At 31.5% G+C, this 12,234-nt stretch overlaps 1 protein-coding gene across 1 annotated transcript in view; it reads right to left on the reverse strand.

Moving 5' to 3' along the window:
* The window catches only part of LOC132716748 (heat shock 70 kDa protein 12A-like), a 99,258-nt gene that overhangs the window by 5,632 nt on the left and 81,392 nt on the right, over positions 1 to 12,234 (reverse strand). The gene's annotated exons all lie outside the window — the stretch shown is intronic.

Genomic DNA, 12,234 nt, shown 5'->3' on the forward strand with positions numbered 1-12,234 from the left:
CATATTAATTAAATCAATCAAATTCCGTTGATAATAACAAAACAAAGAGATACTACAGATGATCTATAACATACATAAAATAAATTCATATTTCACAAATAATGCCTGATAGTTTTCGTGCCAAAGATTAGCTTTGTAAACGTACTTTGCAAGTATATTTATAGCATTACTTTGTTTACAATTTAAAAGTGATTTGAATTTAAACTAATTTGGCCAATGACAATAATAATAAGGTAAAATATTAAGTCTAAGTTGTCTGTAAAAAGGACATACTTAGAGGAAATGATACTCATTTTTTATACTATTCATATTACATTTAGTGCATATTCCTTGACTTCTATTAATGTTTCTATATCTCCTTTCTTCAATAGCTAAATTATGAGCAGAAAATCTGAATCTAGCCAAAGCAATTATATAGCTATCATATTTTACACAAGTTAAATATTTTTCTAATTCAAACCTGGATTTCAATAATCAATTAGTATCAAGTTTAGGAGATTCTTTGAGCTCTGAAACCCATTGCTATAGATATTGATCATATATAGTTCTTACTACTATTTGAATTTGTAAGTTAGTGATTTCTGTATTATCCCATAAATAAGAGTATCCTAAATTATTTAGTAATTGTTTGACACTTACAGACCAATTATTCACTTATACTCCATGATCATCACGCATATTAAACACTTTAAAACCTTAAGAATTCGGGGTTTTAACAATTCTGACCCAATATTTTATCAGTCTGATTTTACGACATATAATCATCGGAGATCGTCCAAATTCACCGTAATTCGCAGAACTGGCAGTCTGTTGACAAACTTTCAAAACGTTTTTTTTTTAAATTTTCAAATGAAGTTTTCTATATCTGGTGCTTTATTTCACATCCACAATTCAAAATTGAAGTGATCATGGAATCAAATAACTTAACTTCGTCTTTAATGTCTAGTGATATGGTTTTAAATAGTGAAGTAAGCGTCTAGACAATGACTTTTGTGCCTGGAAAAAACGTCCATTAGCAGACAAAGTAACACCTAGATATGTAAATTTAGTAACAATTTTAAATCTATGATTATCATAAAATATATCAATAGTGTCATGTCTATTACCTTTCTTACATACCACCACTACGGTTTTATCAATATTAACACGGATACCCCAAATGCAACAATTCTGATTTAAGAATTTAGATTATGTAGAAGTTTTTGTAACTCTTCTTATGAATAAGATATTGACACCGTACCATCCGCAAAAAGAAATAAAAAGAGATTCGTCCACCATGAACGAGTCAATAGAGTCGTCATAAAACTATTGATACATATCATTTATAAAGAATAAAAACAACATAGAGAATAATGGTTCGCCTTGTTTAAATACCTTAAAGCTCTCAAAATAATCGATTAACTGTCCATTTACACATACACAAGATTTAACACTTTCATATACAAAAGTGTATTTTCTGTAACATATTAACAAACTTTGTGGAAGCTCCATAAGATAATAATTTATACATATACCATATTCCGTTTCTGTAAACGACATCAAAGGCTTTTCTGAAATCGACAAATGCTAAAGATAGCTTCTTTTTATCATGCAAAATAACTTTATCTATGATTGAAGTTAAAACAAACAAAACAACAACAACAACAATAAAAAGTCAATAGTATTTTTATCTTTTCCAAATTGAAAATCACTAAACATATTATTGTCCTCGGCCCATTTTCGGAGTCTTAAATCTAATAAAGTTGAAAAGATTTTTGAAAAATACTACTTAATGTTTTACCTCTATAATTATTGACATTATTAAGGTCTTTTTTTGGGGGGGTAAGGAAAATAACATCTTTAGTCCAACTATCTGGATAAATACAATAAGTAAACATAATAATATCTTTACACTCAACAAACATCTCGGGGATTAAGCAATCTATTCCATCGCTTTTACCACTCTTTAACATATTTAGAACTTTCAATACTTCACCAAGGCTAAACATAATATCAAGTTGTTCCACATTGATGTTACAATCACTGTTTAATAAATTTTCAGCATCATCATTTGTAAATTCCGTTATCATCAGAAAAAAATAATTTTGAAATGATTGAAAAATTCGTCTTTACTAATTAAAACTACTTTTAGGCGTTTTTGATTTTATTTTTTTAATTACATTCCAAAACCTTTTGGGGCTGAGTAGAAGCCAAAGTATGTAATTGTTGTTTTTGGTTGGCCTTGAAAGTAGCACGTGCCTTGAACTTAGTCAATCGATATTTACGACGCTTTTCAATAAGAAGTTCACAGTTACAAGTGATTCTATTATTTTTATAATGCTTATTTACTGAGCGAAGCTCACGTCTAGCCGTTTCACATTCCTTCGTGTACCAAGGACTCTTAAATTTTCGGTTACTTGACCTAGACACATTGTATGAGCTTAAAAAACTCTATAGGCTCTTTCATAAAAAAATAAAAATTTACACCGTATAAAAGCTCAGTAGATCTAAATAAATATGTAAAAACATTTTGCCGTCGGCCTTAAAATCAAGCATTCTACAGTTTCATTAACCTTATTAACAGTATTGTTGAAAATCTCATCAAATATTGTTCATAAATTAGGATTTTAAACAGAAAACCCCACGGTAACACTAAAGTTCGTATACGAATTTTTACATGCAAATCTGCTACGTCACCGTTTTATAGTTGCTATCCGGAACACAGCAAATAAGATATTTTCTTGTGCAAACACACATTACCGTTTTTGCTTCACGGTGCACTTAGCCTTTGGGTTCAGACAAAAGTAATCATCTTATTAAAAAGATTAAATTTGTATGAAAACACCCGTTACAATGCGGAAATATACCGTTAAAATAGGACTGCTACTTATAGTCATGTTTGTTGATAAAATATTGATGTACGGATAATCCGAGGGCGGAGTTTCTCATGCAAACAGAAATAGTACTGACGATTTTGCCACAATGAGGTTGCCATTTTTATGCTTATAAAACTTATTTTGCTTGACTGGACACCGAAGTCGATATGAAACCCAATTCATTAATGAAATGTCGCTATTTCTGTTTTTATGAAATTTATTAAATGTAGCATCTGAAATGACGCTGTTTACGATTGACTCGAGACTTGTATATTCATTTTCTATCAAAGATTTATATTCAAAGCTTCTATCATCATTCCAAATAATTTTAACAATATTTATGTTGTTTACATTATTCAAAGTTAGATCACTGTTACAACAAATTTTTTTTTTTTTAATGTTAAGCTGTATAGGTAAATGACTAGAGCAGGTATATAAAACATGTTCAATAAAATCACTTATAACGTAGAAAAAATCTTGCGACATTAGAACGTAATCTAACATGCCATTTCCAGTTGACGACATAAAAGTATAACTACCAACACCTGCATCATCACCAATACGGCCATTCACAATGCTTAAGTCGCTGCTTACACAAATATCTAATAACTTCTTACCAGAGCAATTAATCATTTTATCCATAGAAAATCTATAAGGAATATCACTTATACTAACTTCCGATTCATTTTTATCTAAACTTGAAATATACTTATCAAAATTATCAGTACATTCTTAAATTTCAGACCGATCACCACATCTAGCATTAAAGTCCCAAATTACTGAATTACTGACACTTTTCCATCTTCACTTTATTTACGAATATACTGTTAAAAAAACCCTACTTTATGTGACATAAAATGCACAGAATTACAAGGAGGGATATATAAAAATCATATAAATAAATCATAATCAAAACCAAAAAAAAATGTTTTATCGAGTTTGGCCCATATAAAACCAGTGTTATCACATTCTACAAAAGAAATACCGTTATTCAATCGCTCTTTAAAAAGAAGGCACATTCCACCGTGCCCGCGTTTAGATTTAATACATTCAGGTCTGTATACATAACCAGAATCATATCCTTTCAAAGAAAAAACTTCGGCATTCTTTTGCCATGTTTCACTTATAAAAATGATATCAACATTTTGGACCAAGTCTAAAAAGTCTTCATCATCTATGCAAGCATTTAATCCTCCCACATTCAATGATGCCATTTTCAAATTGTCACACTTTTCTGTGTCCCCCTCTTTAGAACCATACAATTCATTTTGTATTAATTTGTCGTACTTATTCTGATTTAAGCAAATTGTATATACCACGTTATTACAATAGGCATCCCAGTATGGTTAAATTTATTGATCTGTTAAATACATGTAATACAAATACTAGTATGATAATACCAAATGTTAAATTTGTATGTTTGTATTAAATTTTTCACTCTCGCTGTATTTAATGTATGCTGTATATTTGTGAGGAACTGTTATGTTCAAATCATATTGAACATATGAATATCATATTCAAAACATAACATTAAATCTGTTCTGATCTTTTCCGTTCTGTTAATAATATACAGGACATTAAAGACATAACATTGGAGTAGGATCATAACTTGTGATAAAAAATAACGTGATCAATTTATAATATTTTATGTTTATGTGCGATGAAACCACAAATGCTTGAACTGATGGTTCATACAATGATCTGCCAAAATGTTAGATAAAACACATAAAAATGACCAAATATTTCAGAAAACAGTCTTAGTCGTGTCAATTACAATCTAAATAAAAATAATAAAAGGTGTCCATCCATCACTATGACTTTTTTGCATTTGAAAGGTTCTCATCACGACTTTCTTTCCAGCTTTACCGGTGGAGAAATACTCTTGTATTTTCTGACAATAGCGTGCACTTGTGTAGATCTGCCGACTTTTCTAAAACTGTCCTTTTATCACATGAAAAATATCTAAAGTTCTTCACGAAATTTAAACCCAAAGCGATGAGGGGCGCCAGTGCCTCTGTTGTCAACTTTTGTTAACGAGTTCTCCTCTGAAATCACTATGGGAAATTTACCGGGATTTTTCTAGCATAAAGCTCTACTATGATGATCAAATGATTTTGTTTAAATTAACATCTGGGTCACAAAGGATGAAAAATAGATTTCAAAAAAACCTTCTACTCCAAAAGTGCACGACCCCTAGAGTTCAACAAGAAACATTGTCATGTGGCCCTCTACATTTTTTTTTTCAAATTATAGCTCTTGGATAAAAAATGGCCCAAACCCGAACGTATTCCTTAAATGATTATAGCACAGGAGCTTGGAGTTCTATCAATAATCGCTCTAAAGTCCGATTAAAAAATCCATACCTATATATAAAAAACACAAGGAAGGAAACAAAATTTTCACCCCACCCACTTTAGGCAACAACCATTTAACGATAATATCATGTGTCACATAAATATTATTGCTAAAACAAATTTAGTAATTATGTAAACACTATTTAACTATTAACCGTTATCAATTTCTGCCGCCTAGTGACACAGATTCTTCACATAAACCATCGGTTTAAGTTCAACATAGGTTCCATTTACCGTGTTGGTGTTGTTCTGCTACGGACAATCAAACCGAGCCAACAACATTAACAATTTTGTCTTTTGGACGTTCTTTGGGAATTCTTTATTTCTCTCTATTTTCCATAGTTGTCAGTGACTTCGATAGCAATCACTGACCTTCTATAGTTACCATTTACTTCACACAAACAATGATTTCCGTAGCAACCATTGACTTTCCATAGAAACAAGTGTAAACTTCATTCAGGTTAGCGATCAAAAAGCTATCACGGCCCTCTTGTTCTACTTAGGATTTAAACCATGGTTAATATGTTTAATTGAATACGTTTTTAGGGATTCTGTTTATTTTGTTAAGATTTGTTTTCTCAGTAACTTTCAAAGTAATTCACTTCAAACAAGTTACAAAATATTAATCATTTTAGTGACGAGTCTGTCCATACACTGCCTTGTGTCAACCTTTTCCTGTTTTTGTTGGGGTCCGCCTAGGATCCTGGTCACTGGTTCTTGTTGCTCAGTGGTGTGGGTGTTTCGATTATTGAACACCGCCTTTCCTTGTTGATCTTGTTTATCATTTTGATATACATGTTTATTGTCCAACAAGACGGCCTTTTTTATAAGGGCACATATCACTACACTTATTTTTGCTTTTTCTAATATCAATTTCTCAACAACAAAAAAACTGTACAAGTAAATTACATAAAACTCTGGAAACAAAGTGATCCCTCGGAAGCATTAATCACAACAAAATTAATTGAAAATTTCAGACTCGGCTTGATGGAGTCTGAAAATGATGGATAATGAAAAGTGCACCATCAACCCTCACGCCCCCTAGCACCGGCTTGAGCAGAACTCAAATCTCAAAACTTAATAGTGCTGGGAACTTTTTAGTTTTTGAGTTGGAATACTTAAGTGCAAGTTACTTCTTTTTTGCATTTATTTTTGCAGTTATACACCTCTTGACTTTGAATTTCTCGGTTAAGTTTTTTTGTTCAGGTACATTTTTTTAAATTTATTTACTTTAATTAATCTAAAGGTTCTGTTTTCACTATTAAAATTTGACATTCATTTTTAGGGGGACGATCATCTTGGAAACCAATTTTACTTCATTATTTCCTTTGTTTGACTTAACAATATTTTCCTTTTTCTAAAAAAAATAAATAAAATAAATAAAGGTATACACTTCAAACTTAAAATATTTGTTATCTATCAATGACAGGTAAGTCTGAAAAGCACTTTTATGGAGTTTTATTTATCTATCCAGCACTGCGCTGTCCGAGTAAATGTCTTGTTTATAAATTGTCTCCCCTTATCATCTTGCAGAGTTTAATGAACCTCAAGAATAACACCCCGTATGGACCTTCTACTTGTTTTGTTTAGTGACCTTCTGGGCACCCAGCATTTTGTCAGATTTAATTTTGACTCTGCTCTCCATTTTCCGGTGTAAATATACTACGAGAAACTGATATGTACGTTTTCTTTCTGCATTTTTACCTGATATATTTAAGTTCTTTTAACTTGTACATGTATATTGAAAGGGTGTAACGCTTTACCCGTATACCGATTCATTGCAATATGAAAAATTAGATTTCATACTGCGGTACGAAGTTCGGAAAACTGGTATTTAATAATAATTAAAATTTTCAATTACCTACAATTTGCGAAATTTGCTGGCGCCAACGCAAGATAAAAATATCCTACAACTAGTACACTGAAGTCAATATTCGACCGCGTAAATTGTATAAGCGGTCCAGATGTTTAAAGTCACGCGCGATTTATTTGTTTATCAAACTGTATCATCAAATTGTATGACACTTCTGGAACATGTTGATGAAAGTGTCAATGTGTTAATTGAAATAATTTACGTCTTAAATCCTCCGACTTGAAGCACCATTAATTACACGTGTATGTGAAATTAGAAAATAAAAATTAGAGAAATGACAGATCGCCCGTGAAGTTGCCAGGTATGTCGATTCGTCAACCGACTATTAATAATAACAGTTTGAAATATTAAATCAGGTGACAATTAAAAAATAATAATTTAACTAATGATTGATTTAAAGTTAACAGTGTTAATATTTTCATATCTGAATGTAAAGTTCTAAAGAGTCCAATCACAAAACCTATTACAAAAGAATTTGTAACAGAGTTACCAACGTCCCCCGCCTCAGGGAAGATTTAAATGAAGCATTAATTTGTGCTATTTCAAAAGAAATTAGGTACGGATCTCAGGATTATGATCAATGCTAGATCTGCAAATGCTACAATATTTTTTTTAATAAAGAAATAAAATGAAATAACTCCTATGTACCGTATGTGTAAATAGAAATACATTTATGTGGTAATCAATATTACAACACAACAAAACAAGAGGCCATGTTGGCCCTAAGTCGCTCACCAGAAACAACTGTTTTTTAGAGTTGGAAATTTTTTTCAAAAGAAGTTGCTGAAAGGCAAGTCCAGCTTTTTCGGCAAGTTCAACTCAACTTTAACTTTCGTCTCTAGTAATAAACTTTCACAACACTGATTGATTTAGCTTTTTTACTTCATAATAAACAATAGGGCCACTAAGATGGCCCTAACATGACTTCATCTAACCTATCATTTCATTATTCACCAATATAAATTGAAATAATTTTGCCTTAATATTTTGGAAAGGCTTTGTTAAAATATGTATGTTGCAAGTGTGTTCCTATGAGACTATGTAAAATAAATGCAGTATAAATGACCACTAGAACAGGGTTAATTTTGACTGGACCATTTCTTTATTGGCGTCAGCGCCGAAGCGCTGCGCCCCTTATGGAATGATATCAGAGTTTGTGAAAGGGCGACAGCAACTTCTCGAGTCATTTAGTCGGTCATAATAAAAGCCGATCATTCCGATCAGTATTAGGGTGTTTGATTATAAATTAAAAATGAAATGTCGCGATATGTACAATGAATAGAAAACTGGAGAATTTCGCAATGCAAACATTTTCAAATGAAATAACCTTTTCAGTCAATAAATATAGCGCTCTTCGGGTTTTTTTATTTATCATTTTGTAGTACACCGTGGGTTATTATGGTATGTTTATTGTTGTACATGTACGAAAGCTGAAAATAAATGTGATGAGTTTGATGACCTAACATCCGAAAATCTATTCATAGAGGGTATGTACTCCAATCGGTAATTCCCTGTCTCTCCCGGTCTATTTTGACCGGGATTTACTAGAGACCGGCAAATAGTATCACACGTTTATTGTCTGGTCTCTCCCGGTTCTTCGCTAATAGCGATAACGAAATAAGGGACAATTACACAAGTGTGGTGTTGATCATGCGTTACACATATGGATTATAAATGATTGTATACATGTATATCCGCTGCTATTAATAACCACGATCATAAAGAAATAACAAGTAATATTCTAATCTTTAACATGCCAATCAAAGTTCAAAATGAACAATGTCTTTCGTCCGTTCATTCATAAGTGATATACAATTCTGGTAAAAACCAATTAACCATTGAAAAGATTATAAGAATATCTTGTCATCATATGTCTACAAGTTAATCTTCACCTGCTGCATTTCTTGCTTGGACGCCCTTTGATGCTTTGCATCAATGCTTTTCTTGTAACTTTTTTAAATGAAAACACAAAATGTCACATGCAAAACATGTAAGGTGTAGATGTTTGAATTTTACAGTTTGGGGACACCAAATTTTTTATACATTCTGTATGGTTAACATAACTGTATCTTAATAAAGACAATATGTCAAACATTGTAAGAAATATGAAAAGTAGGCCAGTTGATATCAAAATTCAATTCAGCATCAGAAATTACACCCCTAGTCCAAATTTCAAGTCTGTATGTTAAAAAACAAAAGAAATGAAGGTCAAATTATATAAAAAAAATCAAAAAGTAGGTCAGTGATTATCCAAAATTCATTTCGGCATCAGAATTTACAAAACCTGGTTCAACATTTAAAATCCTGAATGGCAAACATCAAGAAAGTAGGTCAACTGGTGTCAATAATACCAAAAGTAGATCAGCTGGTATCAAAATTTAGATAACATAAAAAAAACAAATTACACCCCTGGTCCAAATTTCAAATCTGTACATAAAAGACAAAAAAAGTAGGTAAAGCGATATCAAATATATCAAAAGTAGGCCAGTTCATATCAAAATTCAATTCAGGATCTGAAATTAAACCCCTTGTCCAAATTTCCAGCAGGTACATCGAAAAAGACAAACTAGGTCAAACAATATCAAATAATAATATCAAAAGTAGTCAGTTGATATCCTAATTCATTTCGTATGACAGAAATTACATTCCTGGTCCAAATTTCAAGTCTCTGTACATCATTCCAAATTTCAAGGCTCTGTACATCAAAAACAAGAAAGCATGTACAGTGGTTTCAAAAATGTCATAAACAATTCCACTTATACAAAAATTCAAGAATGCACATGCAACTTAGGTTCAATAGTCTGTCCAAAAATTAATTGAAATGTGTTTTTTCCAAGTTTAATTCAATAAAAAAAGAAAAAAGAAAAAAAAATTTGAACAAAATTCAATAAAACAATTGAGCATACAAACTCATCTTGTTTATAAAGTACAGGAGAAACAAATTTAATGTTTCTATAGACCTTTTTTTCCTGGTTAATGACCTACAACTGACCTTACAATGATGCAATATGATGTCCGAATTCTAGAGCTGTAAGATATTCACACATCATAAACAGGTCATGACATAAAGACTTTCTCCAAGCCATTTAACCTCTTTTAAAAAAAATGAATAACATATGTACACATTCCAACATGAGTTGTTTCCCTTTCATTATGAAAAAATATCCTGTACTCATCTTTGAGTCATAGAAATTTTATTGAAAATTGATGAAATTCTTAACTGAAAATGTCTAATTCTGGATAAAAGATGAAATAAACTATGTATGGGAAGCTGCATATTCCAATTATAAGGGCAAGGTAAAGTTGGTCTTATCTAGTAATAAAAACGAAAACAGTTTTTTTTTTAAAATTGTTCACTATCATTAATATTTATAGCTGGTGACACTATATATAGTTGTGAAGAGTTTAAAGCATAACATATCTACTTTGTGTGAAGTCAAAACACGTTTATTTTAAAAAGATACTGTGTTTCCATTGTCAATATTTTCAAATATTAAATTTGAACATAGAATATCTTTAAACTATAATTGAAGAAATGCTATGACCTGGGGCATTTAAGCTTTAGCTTAAACAGGGTCCATCAAATTAATATGAGCAAACTTGATAAAAGACTACCTAAGAGAGCTACAGACAAAGTTTGGTGATCATCCATCAAATATTTCAGTAGGAGATCATGTTCAAATGTGTTTCTATATTTAGCTTAAGCGGCCACAGAAAATGGGCCAATCAAATTAATAAGAACAACTTGATAAAAAGACTACCTAAGAATGCTACAGACAAAATTTGGTGATCATCCATCTATTACTTCTGTAGAAAGAGACGTTTAAAGGTATTTCTATTTTTAGCTTTAGCTGCCCCTAAAAGGGGCCAATCAAATAAATATGAGCAAACGTGATAAAAGACTACCTAAGAATGCTACAGACAAAGTTTGATGATTTCAGTAGGAAATGATGTTCACACTTGATAAAAAACTACCGAAGAATGCTACAGATAAAGTTTGGTGATTATCCATCGATTAGTTCTGTAGAAGGAGATGTTTGAAGGTTTTTCTATTTTTAGCTTTAGCAGCCCCTAAAAGGGGCCAAACAAATTGATATGAGCAAACTTGATAAAAGACTTCTGAAGAATGCTACAGACAAAGTTTGGTGATCATCCATCAATTAGTTCTGTAGAAGAAGATGTCTAGAGTTTTTTTCTATTTTTAGCCCTAGAGACCCCTAAAAGGGGCCAATCAAATTAATATGAGCAAACTTGATAAAAGACTACTCAAGAATGCTACTTCAGACAAAGTTTGGTGATTATCCACCCATTAGTGCTGTAGAAGAAGACATATAAAGGTATTTCTATTTAGCTTTAGAGATTCCTAAAAGGTGCCAATGAAATTAATATGAGCAAACTTGATATAAAATTTCCAAGAATGCTACAAACAAAGTTTGGTGATCATCCATCAATAAGTTTTATAGAAGCATACGTTTAAAGGTATTTCTATTTTTAGCTACAGCTGCCCCTAAAAGGGGCCAATCAAATTAATATGAGCAAACTTGATAATAGAATACCCAAGAATGCTACAGACAAAGTTTGGTTATTATCCACTCATTAGATCTGTAGAAGAAAATATCTAAAAGTTTTTCTATTTTTAGCCCTAGAGACCCCTAAAAGGGGCTCATGAAATTAATATGAGCAAACTCGATAAAAGCTACAAAATAATGCTCCAGACAAAGTTTGGTGATTATCCATCCATTAGTTCTGTAGAAGAAGATGTCTAAAGGTTTTTCTATTTTTAGCCCTAGAGACCCCTTAAAGGGGCTAATGAAAATGATATGAGCAAACGTGATAAAAGACTATTCAAGAATGCTACTTCAGACAAAGTTTGGTGATTATCCACCCATTAGTGCTGTAGAAGAAGACATATAAAGGTATTTCTATTTAGCTTTAGAGATTCCTAAAAGGTGCCAATGAAATTAAATATGAGCAAACTTGAATATAAAATTTCCAAGAATGCTAACAAACAAAGTTTGGGGTGATCATCCATCAATAAGTTTTTTATAGAAGCATACTTTAAAGGTATTCTATTTTAGCTATAGCTGCCCCTAAAAGGGGCCAATCAAAATTAATATGAGCAAACTTGATAAAAGAATACCCAAGAATGCTA

The sequence above is a fragment of the Ruditapes philippinarum genome, unplaced genomic scaffold (assembly GCF_026571515.1).
Source record: "Ruditapes philippinarum isolate M1 unplaced genomic scaffold, ASM2657151v2 ctg889_1_1_1_1, whole genome shotgun sequence".
Taxonomy (NCBI): domain Eukaryota; kingdom Metazoa; phylum Mollusca; class Bivalvia; order Venerida; family Veneridae; genus Ruditapes; species Ruditapes philippinarum.